The 23181-nt window shown below is 44.0% G+C and overlaps 1 protein-coding gene across 11 annotated transcripts in view; it reads right to left on the bottom strand.

The window, feature by feature from the left end:
- The window catches only part of PALM2AKAP2 (PALM2 and AKAP2 fusion), a 360502-nt gene that overhangs the window by 100778 nt on the left and 236543 nt on the right, over positions 1-23181 (bottom strand). The window lies entirely within an intron of this gene.

Genomic DNA, 23181 nt, shown 5'->3' with positions numbered 1-23181 from the left:
TTGTCTCGCTTGTTAACACCCTCAGGATGGCCCTTATGGGGGTCCTTTTTTCTTCTCCTCTGGCTGAAAAAGCCAGTCTGTTTTATTTTTATGGATGGAACCCAGCTTGGGTTTTAAAATAAAAGTTCATGCAAAAGGAAAACAATGTATTTGCACCACAAATAAGTTTTGAGATTTCCAACTGCTGGAAGCCATAGAAGTGCTATTAAGTATTTGCTGGCAATAATTGGTACCTTTGCTGGTAATCCCCACAGACTAGGCATAAGGCAGAACTACTCAACTTTGGAAGCCCTGGGGGCCACAATGATACTCACAGAACATACTGAGGGACGCAACTTAAGTGTGGTTGCATGTACATGCAAATAGCTTCTTTCACACTGACGGGCATGAATACAAAGATTAAGGCAAGACTACACAACACACAGGCCCCATTTAAGTCAGTTCTGCTGATATTAATAAAATGAAATATTTACCCCATTTCCACCCCTATGACAGCTGTTTTAATGAGCAATGACAGTCCAGGAATTTAACTACTAAACCGCATAGCAACAGGAGATCATTATATTGACTACTTTTTTGTTTTGGCTCCCACCCGCGGGCCTCATGTTGAGCCCCACGTAAACCCAAACTGCACTGCAGGCTGCAAACAAATGGGCCGCAGGCAGCCCCCGGGCTGCATGTCGAGTAGCCCTGGCATAAAGAGTTCCTCTATCTCAAGAACTGGCCTCCACCAGAGGGACAGTGCACGGAAAGATTGCATTTCAGCTGCCTGGCAGAACCTACTCTGCGAACGCATGGATGGGATTTTCCAACACAAACCCGCACACCTGTCTCTGTTCTCTCATTTTTTCCTCTTCCCTTCTCCCCCAAGTTGGCTGAAGCTCCAGATTTCTTTGGTCCTTCTCCACTGCTGACAGTGAGTTCTGTATTGTCTTGGGGGCAGACATCCTCCCTGCCTGGGGGAATCTGCCACGGGGACCAAGCAGGCCAGCTCGTAGTAGGATCACTGATGGTGGGATTTTTAGCATCTGCCTAAATCTGCTTCCATTGCAATCAACAATAAAAAATCCATTGGCATCCCTGGAAGTTTAATTAGACCAATAATAAAGCATTATTAGAGAATCCCATTCTAAATTCCCACACAGGTTCTCTCTACACTTACAGGTGGGGTGCGAACCCCAGCTTGAATAGACATGCTCACACTAGCTCTCATTGGGCTAGCATGCTGAGTGGACCGACACCGGTAACCGGTAAGCGTCAGTTTATCAGTTAAATGGTTAGTTGGTTACACTCTGACATCCCCAATCTTCAGTCTTGCTGAGAGTGTGGGGGGGGGGGGGAGGAATCCACTCGCAAGATACAATCTCAGTGGAGTGTGCATTGAACTTCACAGAAATCCCCCTCCCATCCCTTTACAGAGAGTATGGGATGTAAAATGAAAGGCCCTTCCTCATCTGCACTGGCACATTATCAAACTGTGTCACTGCCTCCAAGTACAAAATCAATGAGAGCAACTGGATTGTACTTTTTTTAAAAAAAAGTGTTATTAGACATCCTCGTAGGTTAATTATAAAGCCAGCGTTTTTCAGAACACATGGGCCATTCTTAATGAGAGTCGTCCCACAGACCACTGCTCTGATGCCATACTGTAGCTTTCAGACCTCTATCCCTCCTTGAACAGCAGAGGAACCGTTTAATGTAAATACAAGCAGCTATCTAGCCATAACCAAAGGGATTTTTCCCCCTGTACCTTTTGAAAATAGGAGTGTTGCTTGTTTAAACAGAACGTGCGTGTTTGTGAAAAGGGGTGCAGGTGGGGAGGGGAGAATCTTCCTGGAAGGCCAATCGGCTCAATTGAAATGAAGTACTGACAGGAATGTTCTTGCGTAAAAGGAAACGCAGAGAAGAATCCCGAGCATGGAAAAGTCTGACTTGCACAACTGTTTATGGTAAACCCTTATGCATTCTGCTGCTTATTACCAAAAACAGCCCAGGAAAAGGGTGGATCTCAGAGATGCTCATTGCTTCGAAACCATGGAAGGCTACAGACTGAAATGGAGCTAACTCACTAGAAATAGTCTTGTCTGCTTTTCAAACATTTTTCGACTTTTGCACTAGTAAAATTACAAGCCAATTGCCAAATCTAATTAAAGATGCTTATGGTATCATAAAATAGCCTATCTTCTTATGTTTGTTCATGCTGATTTTCCCCAGTGCCCCTTAGCTCTGTTAGCAAAACTGTATTTTCTCTGTCAGTTTTTAATCCTGCCCTTTAATTCATGGATCTGTTTGCGCCAAATTTAGATCCGTTTATAAGCAAATTTCATCCCCATTTTCCCTAAATCTCCTACCCCAAACCAGGGACATGGTACTAGGAGGAAAAGCAAAGATCAATGCATGTGTTTCAGACCCATACAAGTGATCTAAGCAAAGCATCAAAATTCTTCTAGTGAATAAGGAGGAAAAGAGATGACCTCACTGTTTTGTCCCAGAAGAGACTCCAACAAAGACAGACTCAAACTGATGCTCTGTAAAATAGTCTCTTGCCTTGAAGATCCTTTCCTCAGCACAAAGCCAATCCAGGCTCTTTTGAAATCACCATGCTTAAGTGTAGTGCTGGTATGTGAGCTACTTTTAGAACCAACTCTATTTACTTTCCAGGTGTATTTTATCTCCTGATCCTTTGGAAGGCTTCTGGGTTTGCTTGTCAGCAGCAACACAGACTCTTACAAACTAACAACGAAGTAATTTGCTTTTAATTCACACATTCAATTATTTCAGTGGAAGTCTGTGTATGGACATTTATAATAAATTGCAATAACATTATTTTATAAGTCAGTAAAGCAAGATTTGAGCTGAAACCAAACAGCATAGTCTCCATCTAAATTTAAAGCTCAGAAACACATCACAATAACTGATGAGTGTGAGTTGAAATCTTTTGCTGTGCCAGTTTCTGTACCGATCCACTCAGACTAAAACAATAGAAATGTCACTGATTGCAATTTATTCTGATATGGCAACATCCTGGCCTTATTCTAGAAAAGTAGTGAGGACAAACATTCACACTGAATGACACCACTTAAAAGGAACATAAGCACTATGATAGGCTACTGCCTAAATTACTGTTTAAAGCTGAATTCTGCAGTACCTCTTGAAGTCACAGAACAATCCTGAAAATTGGCCTGCCAGGTCAGGGATCAGGAGACACTTTGTGGGGAAAATTCGAGGTCAACAGATCAAGTGGTTCCCAAGACACAGCTCAGTAGGAATTAAGAATTGTGTAGTTTCAGAAGGGCGGGGGTTTGTTTTTTGTTTCGTGTGGTGCACGCACACACATTTGTGAAAAACAAAAGGGCGAGGCACAAGAAACTTAAATCCTTATAAGCTCTCAGTGAGATCTAGCAGGTTGTACTAAAACAAAGCTAGAAGCATGGCAATATACAAGTTCCAAATGACTAGGCCCTCCACAGAGGATCACTGAAATGCTGGTATTCCATTAAGAGATTATTTGCATTGTGCTCACATTCCTTATCCAGTTTCAGTACCAGCTTTTCCACCCAACCTAAACAGGGACAAGCAAAATGCTGTTTGCTTGATTCTGGGAGAAGGATTTGAATATAGAAACACCTACCAGGCTCTTTTCCAGAACATCTATTAGAAAGCATATCACATTGAGTTAATGGGTTACTCTTCCACCCCCGCCTCCACCAAGAAGTTATCAACCACCCCTTTTATAGGCTGGGCAGCTAACGACAGAGGCTCTAAAAACCAGTTCTGGCAGAGCCAGGAATAGGCTTCAGGTGTATAGAAGGAAGTGGGAGGAAAATAAACTGCAAAATCACACGCTGAAGTGACTGGAAGACACACTACAGGTTGAATCTCTGTAATCCAGAATACCCTATCATGGGTGTGGCCAAGTTTCCTGCAGCCTCAAAGTTTGTTTACAGTCACCAGTCCTGGCTCTCAGGGTTCTGTGCTATGATTTAGCTCTTATTTACCCCTAAATGTCTAAGAGCCCAGAGCAGTGGAAGTGCTGGTTGTTGATCTCCTGTGGTTTGGCAAATTCTCTGGTTCAGAACCAGTCAGGCCCAAGAGAGCTGGACTAGAGAGGTTCAATCTGTACCTTGTGTTGCTGCAGGGAGGAATTCGTGTCAGACTAGATGGTTTCAGAAGGGTAGCTAAGTTAGTCTGTAACTGGAAAAAACAACGAATAGTCCAGCAGCACTTTAAGGACTAGCAAAACATGTATATAGATGGTATTAGGAGCTTTCGTGGTCACAGCCCACTTCTTCAGATGGTGTAAGGTTTAGGCCCCTCTAAGCCGCATGGCCACACAGCTGCCAGTTAAAACACACACACAAGTTCAGGGCTGTGGTGGGGGAGATGCTTCTTCCCAAGCCCCGGACCTGCTGTGGCGCCCTTCCTCCTGGCCCAGCCCCGACACAGCAGGAAGAGGTGCTCCTTTCCCGGCCCCAACATGGATCCGCTGCGGCTGGGGGACAGGTGCTCCCCCTCCAGCCTGGCACCACTGGATCTGCCCCAGCCATGGAACTGGGAGAGAGCTGAGGGTAGTTTTCCCCCCCAGGGGCAGCCTGTACCCTGAACCCCTCATTTCCAACCCTACCAAGATCCTGCAGTCCTAGCCACAGCTCTCGCCCCACACCCCAAACCTCTGCCCCAGTCCTGCACCCTAATCCCCAGCCCACCCTCCCAGTCAGAGTCCTCGCCCCCTCCCCCCATACCCTAACCTCGTGCCCCAGTCCTGAGCCCCATCTTGCACTGCAAAATACCTTGGCCCCACCCCTGCCACACATCCTTCATGTGTGGACTGAATTTTGTTAGGTGCACCAATATGGAGGTGGTGTGTCACCCACCACCTCCATATTGGTGCACTTAAAATTCATTCCACATAAAAAATTAGAGAGAACACTGAAAGGATGTGGACTTAAAAGCACATAGATCCTAAAGATTCAAAAGGGAATCCCAGTCCCAATCTGAAATATATGGAACTAGATGGCGCCCTGACTAGGGATGTGATAGTGTAGACATCTAAACCATTAACCGATGAGTTAGGGCTCACTGGTTAACCTTCACGGTTACATGCAGCCACCACCACATGGTGCTTCTGCCTCTGTATCAGAGGCAGCAGCACAAGGAAGGTAGGGAGGCAGAAGCTGCACATTTACCTGAATACATGCATTGTAACATCCCAAGCTCTGGCTTTGTGTGGTTAATATGAATGACCAGAGAAGGATACCAGGGACTCAGAGCTAGGGAAGGGGTATGAAGCACACAATGTAGTTGGTTTGTGTTAATGACTCCTCCCCAGTATGGTACAGAATTAAAGGGGGAATCTGCCTCCTGATTTTTTTTTAAATTTTCACTGTAAAAGTGCCTTTATATGCTCAAAACTGAACTGTAGTCCTAACAAACAAAAGGCATGATGGGCTGGCCATTGCCCACTCCACAGCCAAGGGCTGAAATGAATAATTAGCTGTGACAGTTGCTTTGCCTCCGTCAGGCTATTCTGCATTCAATGAAAACACAGCAGTTTTCTCGATGAGCTCAAAAAGGCACTTTGCAGCTTTCCCCGTGGCCCTCAGACACAGGTACATGGTGTTCTTTTAAAATATGCGAAAGACAAAAGATCAGAAAGCCACGGAAGGGTTTCTCAGAAGACTCAAGAGTTATATCAAGCTGTTTAGACAACATCCTGCTCTCAATCCCAACCCCCATGTTTGTCCATTTAAACCTACGCTGGAGCTTCACCAAATGGGTAACAAATCTCAAGAGCTGCAAAGTGCTTTTTTTTAAAGTTCCAAAGGACTGTGTCATGCCAGCAGAATTCTGCTGCTTCTTTCCTATACAAAAGAAAGAGAAACTGGAACATAGAAAAATGTTCATTAAAATTAAGGGCCAGATTCTCCTGCACACTTAAGGCAAGTCCCCATTATGGACAATGGTGTGTTTTTACCATGCTAGCAAACACGTGGCATAATTCTACTTAGATCAATGTTGGAGATGTAGCCTTGCTCACACAGGCAACATCTTCTCTGGAAAAAAATGATTATTTTGCTGTAGCTATCTCAGTGCAGACAAGGCAGTGCAATGTTACCCTGATGTAACGAGGGGAGGGCAATCCCAGGTGGGAGGAATAAGAGTGTCCTCTACAGGTTACATCAAGGTATTTACCAAGTGTGCTTTGTCTCCCAGGCCTCTCGCCTCCACATTGCACTGAGCTACTAGAGGCTGTAGAGAAAGTTTCTGTAAAATGTACCTTCTTTCTATGCTTTCCCTTGCCTCATCTTGCACATCTTGCTTCTTTAAAAGCTGGATGGGACTTAACAGTCATCTCTTATTTCCTTGCTCTCCCTCCTCCAGCCCTCAATATAAGCTTCAGGTGTAAATTCTCAGCAACTACGTAATAACTTTCAAAATAAGGTATGGAACAGAAAACCTCTCAGGGCAAACAGTCCATGCCATTAGCTATAAGAAATGTTCCACCTCTGAAAAGTAACAGTCAATACAATGTGTGACAACTTCCTTCCTACTTATGCAAAAAATTAAAGAACCAATTTCAGGCCTTCCTCTTTCAGTTTTCTGGTGCAGATCACTGGTTTGAAGCAAATGTTGGCCTGTTTTCTGAGATAAGAATGGAATAACGGCCAGACTGGGTCAGACCCCAGGTCCTTCTAGTCCAGTGTCCTCTCTTCTGACAGTGGCCAGTGCCAGGTGCCCCAGAGGGAGTGAACAGAACAGGTAATCGTCAAGCGATCCACCTCATGTTGCCCCAGCCTCTGAAACAGAGTCCAGGGACACTATCCCTAACAGCCATTGATGGACCTATCCTCCATGAATTTATCTAGTTCTCTTTTAAATCCTGTTATAGCCTTGGCGTTCACAACATCCTCTGGCTAGAAGTTCCACAGGTTGACTGTGCATTCATCATGTGAAGAAGTACTTTCTTCTGTTCGTTTTGTTTTTGTTTTAAACATCAATCTTCAGGAAATTCTACAATTTTACCATGGCTCCAAATGCAACAATTGCAGAATTCCACCAGGACTAAAGCCTGCTACTAATTTCATTTGGCAACCTCTGTACAGGGATGTAAGCGACTAGTTGATTATCTGCTAAGCATAAGCTGATTGGGTAGTCGAGTAGTTATTTGACTAGTCGCTTCACCCCTCCCTTGCTTCCTCTATCAGAGAGAGAGACAAGAAAGGGGAGGGGGCAGGAACCAGTGCTGGGGGGAGCAGGCTTAAAAACCAGTTCCCCCCAGGACCGTCTCCATGGGGGGCAAAGGGGGAGCAGAGGCATCCCTGCTGCTGCGCCTCTCCCTTTGAAATGCATAAGCCAGGTACCCGAGACTGCTTCCACAGCAATCATTTGCAGTGAAAAGGTATTTGCAATGGCTTGTATCCTATTGTACCTTTTGTGTCTTTAGTGTCTGTATGCATCATGGCACAAGGATGATTTGTCTACCTGTGCAGTACACGGACCAATGGAAAGCACCACATACAAATGATTGACTGATGGTGATGATTTGTGCATGTCCCCATTATGTCATGCTGTAAATCAAATGGTCATACTGAGAGCCCCAGGTTTTGTGGGACTGTCCTGATTGGACCATCAATTCTCCCTCCCCGAAGTGGTCCTGTCCCTTGGGGCTGGTCGGGCTGCTCTTGACTACAGGCATTGCCATCTGGAGGGCCACTTTTGTCTGGTCACACCAACACTCACTCACATTTGGTTTGGCCAGCCACCACCACAACAGGGGGGCTGCCCTTTGCCAGAGGCACGCTGCGATCCCATGTGGCAGGGTCAGGTTGCAAGGCCTGCAGCAGGGAGCTGAACCTGGCTCGCAGGCAGGAACTGCACGAGCTGCTGACACTGGGCGAATGGCATGTCGGGCTTGCTCTGCAACTCCCACCCAGTAAGGCACAAGCTTGCTGAGTGTCCAATCGCAGGCAGAACCAAATATCCTTGTCCCTAACCCGCCCCTTCTCCGAGTCCCTACCCCCTCCCTCCATCCCCCTCTCCCTCTGTCACTCACTCTCTGCCACCCTCTCCCTTTCACTGGGCTGGCACAAGGACAGGAGCAGTGGGGGGAGAGCTCTGGGAGGCAGTCTGGGGCTCAGGGCTGGACAGGGGCAGGACGGAGTAAGAGGTGCAGGCTCCAGGCAGGCTACCTCAGGCAGCTTCCAGAAGCAACCGGCCTGTTTCACCCCCCTCTCCCCCCCGCGCAGTGCATAAGAGCCAGTGGGACATGCTGGTTGCTTCCAGAAGCTGAGCGGATCTTGCCTTAGACTTGCTGTGTCACGCACCGGACTTTTAGCAGCCTATTAAAATCTCCCAGGTTACAGGTTAGTTTCAGTAGCCACTGGGAGATTGGTCCTGATTCCGGGAGACCTCCTGGCCAGTCCGGGAGCGTTGGCAAGCCCCCAAGTTGGCTGCATGGACTCCTTCCAACACCAGAGCAGGTTCTGCCCCGCTTTTACCACTGGCAATGTTGGAGGGTGTGCACCGTGAGAATCATTTGGGTCCCCTCCTACGTTAGGCTAAGCAGGAACCAGCATAAGTCAGTTTTGAATAGCTCTTCCCCCTGCCCATATCACTTCCTCTCCACTATGCATGGCCTGACTGAGCCTCACCTACCACAGAGTCTGTTACGGATTAGGCAGATTAAACTAGGAACAGCTCTTACTGCAGATGGCATTTAACAAAGGCAAACATGTGAGAGACTCAAGACCCCCTTTTAAACTGATCCACTCCAGTCAAAGTCGACTCATGTGGAAACACGCTTCCTCTGGTCTATGAAGAACAGGTGTCATATTCATTAAAAAATATCTCAAAGGCAAAAGGGCCATTAAACTCCCTGCATAAACCCAAGAGTTTGCTCAGGCTCATAAATCCCTTTTATATAAAATAAATACATAAATAAAGCAGGCTAGCGACGCCCTGCCTTAGGAAAGATTTTCATCACTTCCTTTTTTTCAGTAGCACGGAAAAGGAAACTTTGAGGAATTTAATGGGTTTTATAATTCAGAAGTGTAAATCTAGTGTAATAATCAAATCATAAATCCCGGGGTGGCTGGTGAATAGCTAAGGAAATGTGTTCCGCCTGAAGAGTCCAAATTCATTCCTTATTTCAAAACAAAAGATTTATCATCTTCAAGGTCAGTTTAATGACAAATTACTTTTCCCCGTGCTCCATTCCAAAAATGCTTGCTCCTAACCATTTTTTTTTAACATAGAAGAAAAAAAACTCTTCTTCCAGGCACGTGTTTTACATATACAGTACACTTCAGAAAATCTTCATAGGCAGAAGGAATCATTAAAAGGTCTGATCCAAAGTCCATTACACTCAATGGAGACCAATCCACTAATTTCAGTGGGCTTTTGAAATGGGCCCTCCTATAGGGAGCTTCACAGGTAAAGATCTCAAGTTACTGGGAGTTGCTCACACAGAACTTGGTCCAAAGCTTTCAAGAGTGATACTATCCAACTGCAGAGAACACACACAAAACTTTAAGGCGTAATTTAAGTCGCATAATTTGTGTATCCAGAAGTGCAAAGGGCCCTGCAAGCCGCCACAGACCACTCTCTTAAGAGGAGCATGTGAATTAATAAGAGGAATCGATACGGTCAAATGATACACGGCTGGGTTTGTGAACGCAGACAAAAGTCATGCCTGCTGGGCAGAAAAGGAAGATGCACTATTTTAAAATTTGTCACGGTTTCATTTTTGAGTCGGTTGCATCTTTCCCCTTTGCTTGTTCTTAAAGCCAAGGTTCATGAGGAGAGGTCAGGCAGTTATTCACTATAATTAAATGGAAGTGAATGGTAGCAGCACTATTCAACCTAACAGCCTGGGCTCCAGGACCTAAAAATGTATGAAGTCAAAATGCATATAATAGAGACTGATCCTGAACCCTTCCTTCCCCTGTAAAAAAATTCATGATAAATGGTTCCAGTGTTGGCCTATGTCACTTCAAATATCAATATATAAAACCAAGCCTGGCCAATGGATGTTTTGTTGTTCTGAACACTGGGTTATGAATCTGTCCAGTGCTTATTTACCTGAAGCACCAAACATCAGAAGAGATGAGCAGTACAGATAAATAATTCAGGCTCTAGCACAAAACGAACAACTGTACTTAAAAAAAAAAGTATCTAGAATTTGTCATGAGTTTTCTGAATCCTAATAAAACCCTTTAAAAAAAATCCACAGCATTTATTTTTAACAGGACGATAAAAGGCACATCACAAAGACTATCTTCACTTTTTGGCCAGTATGAAAAAACATTGTCTGAGGATAACAAAGATACAGCAATAATTTGTTCTTGCAGCTTTTATCTTGCATTCTTCTCCCTATAAGAAAATATTTTTATTTTTTCTCTAACAGGATGAAATTGTGATTGTTTATGCCTTTCTAAAAGACCTTTTATGTGTACTGGTGCTGAACAATGTAAGTGCTACACAGCGCTACAACCCACACAACAATAAACCGATAAACAGCTATTAAAATGTATTAGGTAAAATCCTGCCCCCCTGGAGTCATTGGGCATGTTGCCATTGACTTCAATGCAGACAGAATTACACCCCGTGTTTCTATTGGGATGTCAAAAATGTTAAGAGAGTCACCAACACAGAGATCACACAGAAAGGGAACAGCTGGGGGCCAAATTGCTTTGCAGCCACTGGCCGATTTTGACCCTGGAACGATGAAGGTGCTCTTCGCACACGTGCAACTTGGAAAAAAAAGGCCACTATTTTTTTCTTCAGAATAAAAAATAGCTTGATTTTACAAGAGCCTGTCCCATATCCAGTACCCTGTCCTCCAGTCAGCCTGATTGCTACAGACTTGCACAAGGGGTTAGCCAGCAGCATGCAGTCTGCTCCTCCAAGATGGAGATTTCTCCAGTGCACGCGTGGCTAATACAGGGCGGCTGACAGACTTTGCCCAGCCCTGGGCAAGGCTGGGGAGGAGGGGCGGCTTGGGGGCCCCCAGCAGAAGCAGGCTCTCAAGCAGAAGTGGTGGAGCTAGTGAGCTAGCGCCTCTCATTCAGCCCTCCAGTGTCCCTACGCGTGCGCTATCCAGGGCTCTCTGGCTGCTGCCGTTTCCATTGTAGTAATGCCGGTAGCCCGGAGCCCTTTTAATTCATTGGCTCCTGGGGCAGCTGCCCTCTTTGTCGCCTCCTATTGGCAGGCCGGGGCTTACACCAGGGGTGTGAAATTCATTTAGAAAAGAACCGCGTTGCTGCTAAAAACCCTCGTGGTTACGCGCGGCAGGGCTCTGCGGTGTAAAGCTTATTTAAGCAGTATAAAGCATTCGTAGATAGTATATTTAAGCAGTATAAAGCAGAGCCTGCAGCAGCGCCTCCCTGGGAGCAGGATCGCCAGCCTCCACAGTCCCCACTCCTGGGAGGCTTCGCTGTGGCTCTGCAGCTGGCTCCTCGGGAGTGGGCCAGGAGAAGCTGTTGGCCCCACTACAGACAATGGCTGTTCCTGCCGACTGGCCGAAGCAGCCCCTACTTGCGGTGGGCCCTGTGGGGCTGGAAGCAGCCCCTACTGGTTAACCAAAATTGGTCAGCATTATCCATGTGGGGTGAGGCTTACCAGTTAAACTTTCACATCCCTGACCTGTGCCGTAAGTTGGTCTTGAAATCCCACTTTCCAAGCTTCTGCTCCTATAGTCCTTACTCTGATAAAAGTGCTCACGGGTATAAGGACTGTACGATTGTAACCAGCACTTGTAACCACCACTAGGGATGTTAAATTTCGATTAACTAATTGAATAGTCGATGGAATTTCCACCAACTATTTAGTCAGTCAGTAAGAACTTCCTCATTCCGCCTTTGAAATGCACAAGAGCCCCCGCTGAGGACTCTTGTACATTTCAAAGCAGAAGTGCCCATGGGCCAGCTCCACCCCCCACGTGCCAGTTTTGAAATGTACAAGAGGCCCCAGTGGGGGCTCTTGTACATTTTGAAGTTGGCCGCTGCTGTGCCCCTGCCCCCTCCCACGGAGCTGGACCTGGACTTGGGGGGAATCAGCTTTTAAGCCCGCTCCCTCTAGCGCTCCCTCTAGCACCCCTTCTTCATCCTCCCCCCTTGCGGCCTCTTTGTGATAGAGGTAGCAAGGGGAGGGAAGCCACTAGTTAACTAGTGCGTCAATTATCCGATAAACTCTTGCTTATCAGATAGTTGACTCATCAATTACAGCCGCTCCCCGAGTTGCAAACGGTTATAACTCGACCGTTTGTACTTACGACCAAAGCTCCCATGGAGCGGTTGTAAAGGTGGTCCCCGAGTTACGAACATGACCTGCGCTTAAGAACAGCGCGGTCGCATGTAACTCAATGGGGTCCGAGTTACGAACGGATTGAGTTACGGCCAAGTGTTTGGTCCGTAACTCGGAGAGAGGCTGTAGTTGCTTACGTCCCTAACCATCATGGGGCGGATTTGAACCCAGGACTTCTAGAGCTTAGTATAGGAGCCTCTACAACTTCAGCTAGGCTGTAGAGCTCCCCTGTTCTTATCTCTCGCTGTAAGTGATCTAAGTGTCACTCCACAGAACAGCGAACCCATACTAGGTATGTGGGTTACACAATCAGACCTCATACTACACCCATTTTAGTCTAATGCTGAAAAGTCTTCCAAGCACTCATTTCCCTCAGTACAAGAGATGCCATTAGTTTTAGGTATCAGAGGGGTAGCCGTGTTAGTCTGAATCTGCAAAAGCGACGAGGAGTCCTGTGGCACCTTATAGACTAACTGAAGTGTTGGAGCATAAGCTTTCATGGGCAAAGACCCATTTCGTCAGATGCATCTGACGAAATGGGTCTTTGCCCACGAAAGCTTATGCTCCAACACTTCAGTTAGTCTATAAGGTGCCACAGGACTCCTCGTCTTTAGTTTTAGGGTCTTGCCTGCATATTCCCATTTGGTAAATTTGTTTTTCAAACAGCAAAACGGGCAGGTTTTTAGAGGAAGATCATTGATTATCATTATGCCTCTCAATCTACAGTCTCTCTCTCAGCTTTGTTACTGCAAAAGCCTCTTGTTGGCATGAGGGTAATTTTCATTGAGAGCAGGATACTACCTCTGGGATTCATATTGCCCACGCTTTGATTAAAAAGAAACCTCATTAGAATTCTTCAGTGCCACAAGTGAATCAAATTAATTAAAATGATAGAAGATGGAGGACAAAATTATTTTCAAAAGGAAACAACTGTGCCTAAAAATCGCATCATTAAATCGTTCAGTTTTAAATATATAAACAGATAACTAGGACTTGGAACACTTTTGTCAGTGTTATCTATCCCATGCTAGGTCTTTTCTAAGATATTCAGTGAGACAAACCCCTTTCGCCATTACACCCAAAAAAGCTCACTAAAGTGAATGGATGTAACAGAGAGCAGAATTGGTCCATAAAGTCTTCCTCGAACTAATATGAGTTCACCCTTGCCAATGTTCAGGATACCACTGTTAAGTGCTCACTTATTTTCCGAAAAGCTTCAGCTCGTTATTGGAACAATTCAATTGAGAGAGAGATAAATCTAATGATTAGCAAAATATTTATGGTCAGAAGGCGCATGGGGTATGAAGCTCCATGTATAGGACACTCCGCTGGCAGCAGTGGATAGGGTATGCATAGCGACGTGTGGCAGTGTAAGGCACACAGCATCCATGCTGGGGTGTGTAGCTACATGGGTCTGTGAAAGGCTCTAGCAGACAGTGGATTTCCTGGCAGCAGGGAAAAACTTTGGCAGGGGGAGCTGGCAGCCTTTGCCCCATTATCGGAGGTTTTCATGATGATGCGGAAAGGCTCCATCTACGGCAGAGTCTCTACTGCCCTCCCACTTTCGCCAGTCTTGTCCTGCTGAGGGGGAAGGCTTCGACAGCAGAATCAACGGGGAAGCGTAGCTTGGACAAGCGGGAAGCTACAAGGGATACGAACTTGCATACATACCTAACCCCTTTGGTGTGTATTTACTCGCCCACACCTCAGCAACTACACTGTTAGTGATACTTAAGCACAGGAGGCTATGCTCTGCAGGTACGTATGTTACTCACTGGCTAGGCTGGGCAGATTGAGTGGCTTAATTAGAAATATAGGAGACACGACTGGGAAAAGAACTTGGGTTATTTTCTTGGTACTTGTGTGATGCTGCTGGTACAGACACATTTCTAGTAATATCCTCAAGAAAGAAAACAAGATTCTTTATTATACCAAATATAATAAAGCTGAATTGCAAGAAACCGCAGGCTAAATTCTGTTCTTAGTCGCACCAGTGAAAATTCGGAGTAATTCCACTGAAGTCAACACAGTTTAGACCACTGAAACAGAGAGCAGAACCTGAACTCTTTGGTTACATCGACCTTGCAAAAACCTCCTCCCCCTACCTCCCAGCACCAAATTTCAGAGCCCAGGTCAGCTGACTTAGGCTGAAGGGCTCAAAATTGCAAAGTCGACCTTATGACTTGGGCTAGAGCTTTGACTCCGAGCCCCTCCCCCCCCTTCATTGCATCTCAGAGCTCAAACCTTTACACTGCAGTTTTACAGCCCTGCCACCTGAGCACAATCAGCTGATCCAAGCTAGCTGTTGGTCTTTTACTGCAGAGTAGACATAGCTTTAGTTTTAAAGCCTTCACTGTCTGTCTATGTTTTGTTTCCCACCATCAAGATATCAAGGTTTGACCTATTCATTGCTGTTGAACTCAGAGGGTGAGGTGAATGTCAGCAGAAGATTAAATATAAATTGTCAATGGATGAGATAGCTAAAAAGTTCAGGTGCTTAATACTGAAGATAAAAATAAGCTGGAAAGAGGGACCCAAGATATGGCCATGGTAATGGCCAAATACTGCCCTTGGTTACTGCCATGATCTCATTGGGACTGAACAGCTTGGCACTTAAGCACGACTACACCATGCAGTGAGTATGTCAGAGACAGAGAGAGAGCTTTTTGGAAGTTGCACAGGAGTAATTTTTAAACTGTTCTTGATACAGGGCGTGACTGTACCTAGCCTTGTGCATGTGTGAGGGAAAGGGAAGAGTTCTCTCCCAATGAGCAGGTGACAGTGCTGGGTGGGGAAAGTTGGCATTGCGCCCAGCCAGCCCCAACCACCACACTAGCCTCCTGAAAAGCAACAGGCAGAACTACAGTCCTGAAGCTTCTCTGCCATGGAGCGGGGCTGGCAAAAGAAGACATGCTTATCGCTGCACCAGCAGGTGCTTTGTCGAAGGGAGAATTCTGGCTGCATGCAACTCCTCCCTCCTCCCCCAAAGCATGGCTCCTGCTTCCTTTCCTCCAGCCTAATGGCGGGCCATATAGCTAAAAAGCCACCATTGAGCTGTTTCAAGAGGAACCCCTAAACCATTTATTTTGACTAGAAGAGGATGTTTGGAATGGGAAGAGAGTGCTCACGTCACAGCATTCTTGCTGGAGAGCTGGCTCAGAAACTTTGGCAGCCCTGTCTTGCTGTGAGCTGGCTCCAGGCATTTCTGACCTCTAGCAATGTCTCAGTTACACTGCCAAGACCCACTCAAAGCATGCTTTTCCTTACTGAAGCCTTATCTTTCACTGCCTTACTGATGATCTGTACACTCGTGCATTGGTGTGTAAAAAATAACTCAAGATGAACAAATGTTGCACACTCAGAATGATTTGAAATGCCTTGGGAAAATAGTGGGGGGGAATCAGGTAGTGCTGGAGTCTAAGCATCCTATCTAGGATTCTCCATATTCACCCTTGCAATAGGATTATGATAGGATTTGTACCAAGTATGCTTTGCAAAGTATCATTTTAAAAAGTCTTGATCTGTTGAGTTTTAATGTCCTGTATGACCTACGAGGGAAGGCTGAAAGAACTGGGCTTGTTTAGTTTGGAAAAGAGAAGACTGAGAGGGGTCATGATAGAGGTTTTCAAGTATCTATAAGGAGGAGGGAGAAAAATTGTCCTCCTTGACTTCTGATGATAGGACAAGCAGCAATGGGCTTAAATTGCAGCAAGGGAGGTTTAGGTTGGACATTAGGAAAAACTTCCTGTCAGGGTGCTTAAACACTGGAATAAATTGCCTAGGGAGGCTGTGGAATCTCCATCATTGGAGATATTTAAGAGCAGATTACGTAAATATCTGTCAGGGATGATCTAGGGATGGTGCTTGGTCCTGCCATGAGAGCAAAGGACTGGACTTGACCTCTTGAGGTCCCTTCCAGTTCTACTGTTCTATGATATTATCATGTATTGGGATACGAGCTGCTGAAATCTGTTGTGGGGTTCCAAGAGAGGCAGGCCAGACAGATGCTGACGGCCAATCAGACAGAATCCACTACCGCAGAGACTTCTGAGAGGAGGCACATACACAATAGGGGGGAGGGAACCCAACCTAAGTGACAGCAAACATCTTTCTAGCAGATGGAAGAAGGTGTAAAAAGAGAGACCATGACATCATCACTTGGCTTCTTCCCCAATCCCTGCCCCTAGACAAAGATTTTGATCTAAGGAGACTGGTCCCAAGCTGGGAAGGTGTCAGCACATTGAAGAATTGTAAGTTGCCTCTACCACCTTTCAGGGTGAGTGACTGATTCAAATCTTGCTTAGTCTGTTGAAGTCAGAATTTAGATTGTGAATTTACTTTACTTCTTAGATAACCAACCCTGATCTCTATGCCTGCTACTTATAATTTAAAATCAACCTTTCTGCAATTAATATAGCTGTTTTCTATTTCACCTATTTCTAACTCCTTTCTTTCTGAGGGCTATAATCCCTGTGAAAAAGCATCGTTTGAGCGGGAAGTAATTAATCATGGTCTATTAACGTTTGCCAGCAAACAGATTTAAAGTCCTAAGTACAGGTTGATCCTCTCTAGTCCGGCATCCTCAGGACCTGACCGGTGCCAAATCAGAGATTTTGCCAGACCACAGGAGGTCAATATTATCTAGCAGCATTACCAACACTCCCACTGTTGACTGGGCTCTTAGAAGACATTTAGAGGTATATTAGAGCTAAATAACAGCACAAAAAACTGAGCCAGGACTGGTGGCTGTAAATAAACTTTACAGGACCACAGGAAACTTGGCCACCCCCATGATAAGTGGGCATCCAGCTAACCAGTGCTTTTTTTGTGATGGTACTGCCCAGTACGCAGTACCGGCACCTTCAGTCAGAGCTCAACAACTTTTCCCCTGTAGTACCTGCACTTTTTGTTTGTTTGTTTTAAACACACACACACACACACACACACACACACACACACACACACACACACACACACACAAAGCACTGCAGCTAACTAACATCATGCTGGACCATAGAGTGCCTCACTACAGAGGTTCAACTTGTACGACAAGAGAAATATGTTGCCACTGATGTAGGGTTTACAGAACGTATGTGGTCACTGGTCTCTGTCAGGACGGGATGAGGATGAAAAGCTAAGGCTACCGTTCTAACAACACACGCTAGCCACTACTGTATAGTCAGTGGTCTCAAACTCAGCCCATGGCTCATCCCCAGCTGGAGCAGTTGCACGAACTGACCCAGGAGTCATGGAGGGCCGGGTAGATTAAGTGTTCTCCAACAGGTCTGTGTGTATTGCCTTTTCAGATATCTGATGAATCCATTAATTCTTTCCCATAGAGACTGTCCATTTGGCCAATATACCTTGCAGTGGGGCATGGCTAGCATTTGATGGCACATTAGTGGATGTGCAGTTAAGTGAGATTCTGATTTGGTGGCTGATGTGGTTGGGCCCCATGATGAAATCTCTGGTGTAGATGTGTGGGCAGAGTTGGCACCGGGGCTGATTGCAGGGGTGGGTTCCTGGATGATTATGATGGAGGTGTGTTGTGTGGTTATTGGAATCTTTAATCTACCTGGACACTCATTAATGGATCTCCAAATCACCATTTTATTTCAGGCTAATTCCACAAGCCAAATACAGAGAAGGATTGGAACTTAACTTCATTTACAAGTTTAATTCTTATGCAAATGGTATGAATAAGGACATCATCTGGCTGGCACGCCATCTGCCATCTTCCACATCCTATGACTTAAGAACCATTAGCACCTCCATTGGTTGGTTAGTAAGTTATCAGCTTCTTGGAACTATTTAGTCTTTAAGGTACTACTAGACTATTTTTTGTTTTTTTAAGTTTTTCCTACCCCTCTGAAGCTTATCTACTCACTGTCTCTCTTTCGTCTACCTCCTCTCCTTTTTTGTTCTCCTTTTCTTTCTCCCCCTCCCTCTACCTGCCCCCCTCCCCCCCGGCTCTCCCTTATTTATTCTTGGATCTGGACTTCTTACACTCCTGTCATCTGAAGAAGTGGGCTATGCCCACAAAAGCAAATTATACCATCTACATGTTTTGTTAGTATTTAAGGTGCTACTAGTCTATTGTTTTTAATGTTAATATTTGCTTTTGGTCATTTCCTCATCTATTATACAGGAAAACTGAAATGTGGCTTCTGTTTTTCACTGAGGTTCTAATTTGAAAGGGTTTTACAGCTGGATTTGTTCAGAGACAAGGAGGTTAGGTGCTTTGACAAGGTCACATAATTAATGGCTCACCCTAGAGTTTCTTAGATCACTTTTGAGCAACTTGTATTTTCAAAGCTGAAGAGTACTGAATGAGAAATCACATGCAGACAAATTTTCAAACAGGGAAAAAAAAAAAAAAAAGGACACGTTGGGGAAAGAACCTGGAAGGACAAATTGCCCTCAAAGGAACAGGGCGTGAAATGGAAAACAGGACCACCAATCTCAGTATGGCAATAAAAAAAAAAAAAGTTAAGTTACTGTTTCAGTGGTACCTCACTCTGGTCAAGTGAAATACACACGTACACACAGACTGAATAGGGATGGTCTAGCATAAGCTAAAATGCAGAATAAATATGAGATTTGGCGGAAAGTGTCCATTTCCAAAACAGACAGGATTCAACTCTCACTACCATGGCAGTTTTGTGATTAACGACTCCAGGGTCAGGCCCGTTAAACTAATATTCAAGGTAGGATCCAACCTACATTGCTTCCTTACAGAACTGTTTTGGCTACATATGCCAAGGTCCTTTTCTCAAACTTTCTGATTTACATCTGGGCTGTTAATAAATTTAAAAAAAAATCCTGAAGTACCGCTGTTAAAACCACAAAGTTACAATAAAATGTGAACATGCCACATCATTCCTTACTTATTTCATATTCAGTGTCAGAGTAATATTCAAAGACCCTGGCTAAAGATTCTGGGTAGTCTTTTCTGTGAAATGCCACCACACATTCTTATTAGGTTTGCTGGCAAAATATATCCACTTTATGGGGTTTTTTTTATTGATGCCTGTTTTGTATTCACTAATCCCCCAATTCAGCACCCACATGGAATTTAACAGGTTTGCCAGTAGGTAGTTTTAATGCATTAAGAACACTAAAGGGTAATAACAATAAACACCCCACAACACCTTCTCCTGGTTTGACATTGTTAGTGTCACCTGCTCAGTTCTTGATCCACTTCCACTCTCTGATCTAGGTTGCTGGTGATTTGGAAAGCAAAAATTACTTCAAATGGGATTTCAGAATAGGCAGCCTCCCTCTAATCAACTAGCTAATTTTAGGTTCGGGTCTTACAACAGAAATGCCATGCTTAACCACAAGCCAACAAAACAGTTGTGTGTGTGTGTGTTTTACACACAGAAAAGCTTGATCTAAATCCCATTACAGTCCATGGAAAGACTAATTGGCTTCAAAGGGCTTTGCCCATAGACTCTGGATTGTGACTATTACCTAGCAAGAGACAGCTATAAGATATTTTTAGAATTGGGCATACCACACATACTGATTGCTGTGCAATGCACAGGAAGTTCTCCTTTAGTAAGAAACTGGTTTTAAGCCAAAAATAAATGTAAATTGATACTACTCTATAAAAGCCTACAAAATGCTGCCATTTTGGCTAGTCAAATGTCCTGAATAAATATTGCTGTTTGATAAAGGATTACTCTGAATGCAGAAAAAAATACATAAGACAGCTTTAGTCTGGGGAAAGGTGAACGCAAACCAAGTAGTCTGAATACTGTTGATGTTATACTTTATTTTTATGCTTGAGGGCAAAACCAACTTCTAACTAAGGGGCTAGGAGGAAACACTTCTGCAGACAGGTTATCCTGTTACTGCCTACCATACCTTCCTCACAGCCATCTGGTGCTGGCCACTGTCCAAGATATTGAACTCAATAGACCTCAGTTCTGATCCAACATGTGCCCCTATGCAAAATGTACCTGAATTGGTATCACTTGTAAAAATCAGCATAAACATCAGTGTATTTAGTCACAAGAAATAGATTTTAGAATACAATTATTAAAAGCATTGCATTGACTTGAACAGAGTCAGTCTACATTCCACACATTGTATACAAATACCTCGTGAACCATTTTCCTAATATGCCAAATTCTTTTAAAATGTCTGCAGCCAAACACTGTTGTCTATTGGGAGTTATCGAATACTATTTATGTGTCTCAAGATCACCTGCCTGTACTAATTTAAAATCTTCTTAAATCACTACTGTTCAATGCATGGAGATCTGCAATACATATATGTTTGAAAATCATCTCTTGATAAATGTAACCATGTTACTGCTCTGTAACAGCTTAATGCAACGAACTCCAATTCTGTTCTGATTAACTGTGCATTTGGTGCCTTATCCAAAGCCCACTAAAGTTGGGTAAATTTTTCCACTAACTCCAGTGGGGTTTGGATCAGGTCCATGAAATACTTTTAAATCATTTATCCTCACATTCTTCAGTCCAGACCAAGTTGGTAGCTCATCACAGCTGCACTGAAGTATACGGCAGTCTCACCATTCCTCCACCCGGGCAAGTGAGGTTACACAGTTCCGACTGGTAATTAAAAAATACAAAACAATTCCTTCCTGCCATCTCACTCTCAGACTGTGGGAGAGTTTCTCTGCACATTTCCCCAGTGTGGTTTCCTTTCCACCCCCCTCGCAAAACCTCAGTTTATCATGATTTTAGAATGAAGGCACTAAAGGCCAGACACACAATTAATTCTACATGTGGGAAAACTATTGACATTTGCTCCACTTAGAAATGTGTGATTTCAACATCACAAAAAAGCGGGAAACATCATTGTTATTAAGAGTAACAACAAGTTATCCAAAAGGTATACACTTATAATTAAAGGGCTGATTGTTCTGATATGTCTAGAGGTTATAAGAATGAATCAAAGACAACTGACTGAAATTAAGAGACTACCTGAAGGATTTCTTGCCTTCCTGTTTCATTTCATTTTTTCTCTCCTCATCACCCTTCCTACGAGAGCTGTTCCTATAGCTAGAATCAAGCCAACGGCGGTATTCTGAGAATAAACCAAACTAAATTTCAAAGAAACACACAGGATTACTGATCCCAAACATAAACCTAGAAGACAATTGTAAGATTTATTGTCTACAAAATCATAATTATGTAAAATATTTTGAAAAGGAATTATACTGAGATCTGTCCAGCATACAGAGACAGTGTACTCAGGCTGGGACAAGCCACTCCAGATATCCATGCCCACCTTTCCCTTTCCATCCACTGTCTGTGTTTATTTAGACTGTGCGGCTTGTGGCGGCCGAGATTGCCTCTTACTGCGTGCTTTTGGACAGTGCAGAGTGTGGGTCTTGGTTGGATAAATCTAGGTGCTAACATAACACGATGAGCCACAGATACCGTCTTTGGTTTTGAACAATAACAGGAAGACAGTTGATGGCATCAGGAACATAAGTTACAAAAGTTTAATTAAGAAACAGCAGGACAGGACACTTTGGCCCTGATCCTGCAGCAGCACATGCATGTGACACGTCCCTTGGGAACGAAAGGAAACAGTACAGAAGGCAGCCAGATGGAGCCTGAGGGACTGCTCATGAGATGGACATTTAGCACAAGCGCAAGTCTCTCTGAGTCAGGCTATTTCAAACAAATCCACCAACAAAAACCATTTATGAAAGAGGCACATCTGAAATCTGGTTTCAGACATCCTGCCCAACAAAAAAACGGATCCAACTCCCACCCAAGTCAACAGCGGCCATTCTATTGAGTCAATGGGAGTTGAACTGCACCTGTAATTAAATTCCTCCTGTTAGATGTGAGGCACCAGTACTGTTTTCTCTGGTTAAAAGTTTGGGGTTTTTTTAAGTAAAAAGGCGAAACTAGAAACTATTGCCACAAACAAAACAACAGGTTTTATTTGTATTGCTGGAGAGCAAACATGAGAATCAATAACAGGTCACTTGAGTACTTTCCCAGCCAAAACTCAGAATTTCTATTGGAACAATTATCAAATTGCTTCACGAGTAGCTCCATAAAACCGTAAAAATTACAACTGAACTATGAAATAAGGAGGTGAAAGCTTTGAATTTGCAGAAACATGTGCTTCTTGGATTAATCCAATTGAACTGATTTTTTTTTTAAATGTATTGACTGGATCAAGTCCAGCATTTCTGAAAACCTTTTAGGTTTGTCATTTTAGGAGCTTTAACGGAAAGCACAAAACAATATCCTGAGGAAAACTTGAGACCCTGCTATTTTTTCCTCATCTTTAACAATATTGAATTACAGTTTAGCAATGGCAAGGGTGGAGGAGGAAATTCCTCTATTTTCATCCCAACCTTCTACCCCACACCCCTACCAAATTTAAAAAAATATATATAAAGCTGACTTTTGTACAATGATTTTGTCATTAACTGTTTGCAAGAAACATCTTACATTGTTTTTCTTCTGAGTAATGAGTTTGAGCCCAGCAGGTCAATTTAATTTTATGGCAGAAAAAAAGCCGTGTGTGTATAAAAAGAAAGAGAAGAACAACATGCACAAAAGTTGAGCTAAGAACATAGAACTCTCATTGATCCCAGTGAAAAGGACACACACAGATCAAAGAATTACACTATCTAGCCCTAAAAGTGAGAAGAAAAAAAAGCCATGTAATCAAATAATGTTACCTATAGTCATCAGTAGAAAGGCAGCTATTTCACAGTTATGAGTAGGAGCTACAAAATTCACTGTCCATATTAGTCAATTTCATGGTGATAGGCTTTTAAGAACCACAAACTTCATGATTTCAGCTATTTACGTTGGAAATTTCGCAGTGTTGTAACTGCAGGGATCCTGACCCAAAAAGGAGTGGGGAGAGGAG

This window comes from Pelodiscus sinensis, chromosome 6, assembly GCF_052426305.1.
Source record: "Pelodiscus sinensis isolate ZL-2025 chromosome 6, ASM5242630v1, whole genome shotgun sequence".
Lineage (NCBI taxonomy): Eukaryota > Metazoa > Chordata > Testudines > Trionychidae > Pelodiscus > Pelodiscus sinensis.
The sequence above is the reverse complement of the archived record's forward strand: the minus strand, read 5'-3'. Positions and strand labels throughout refer to the sequence as shown.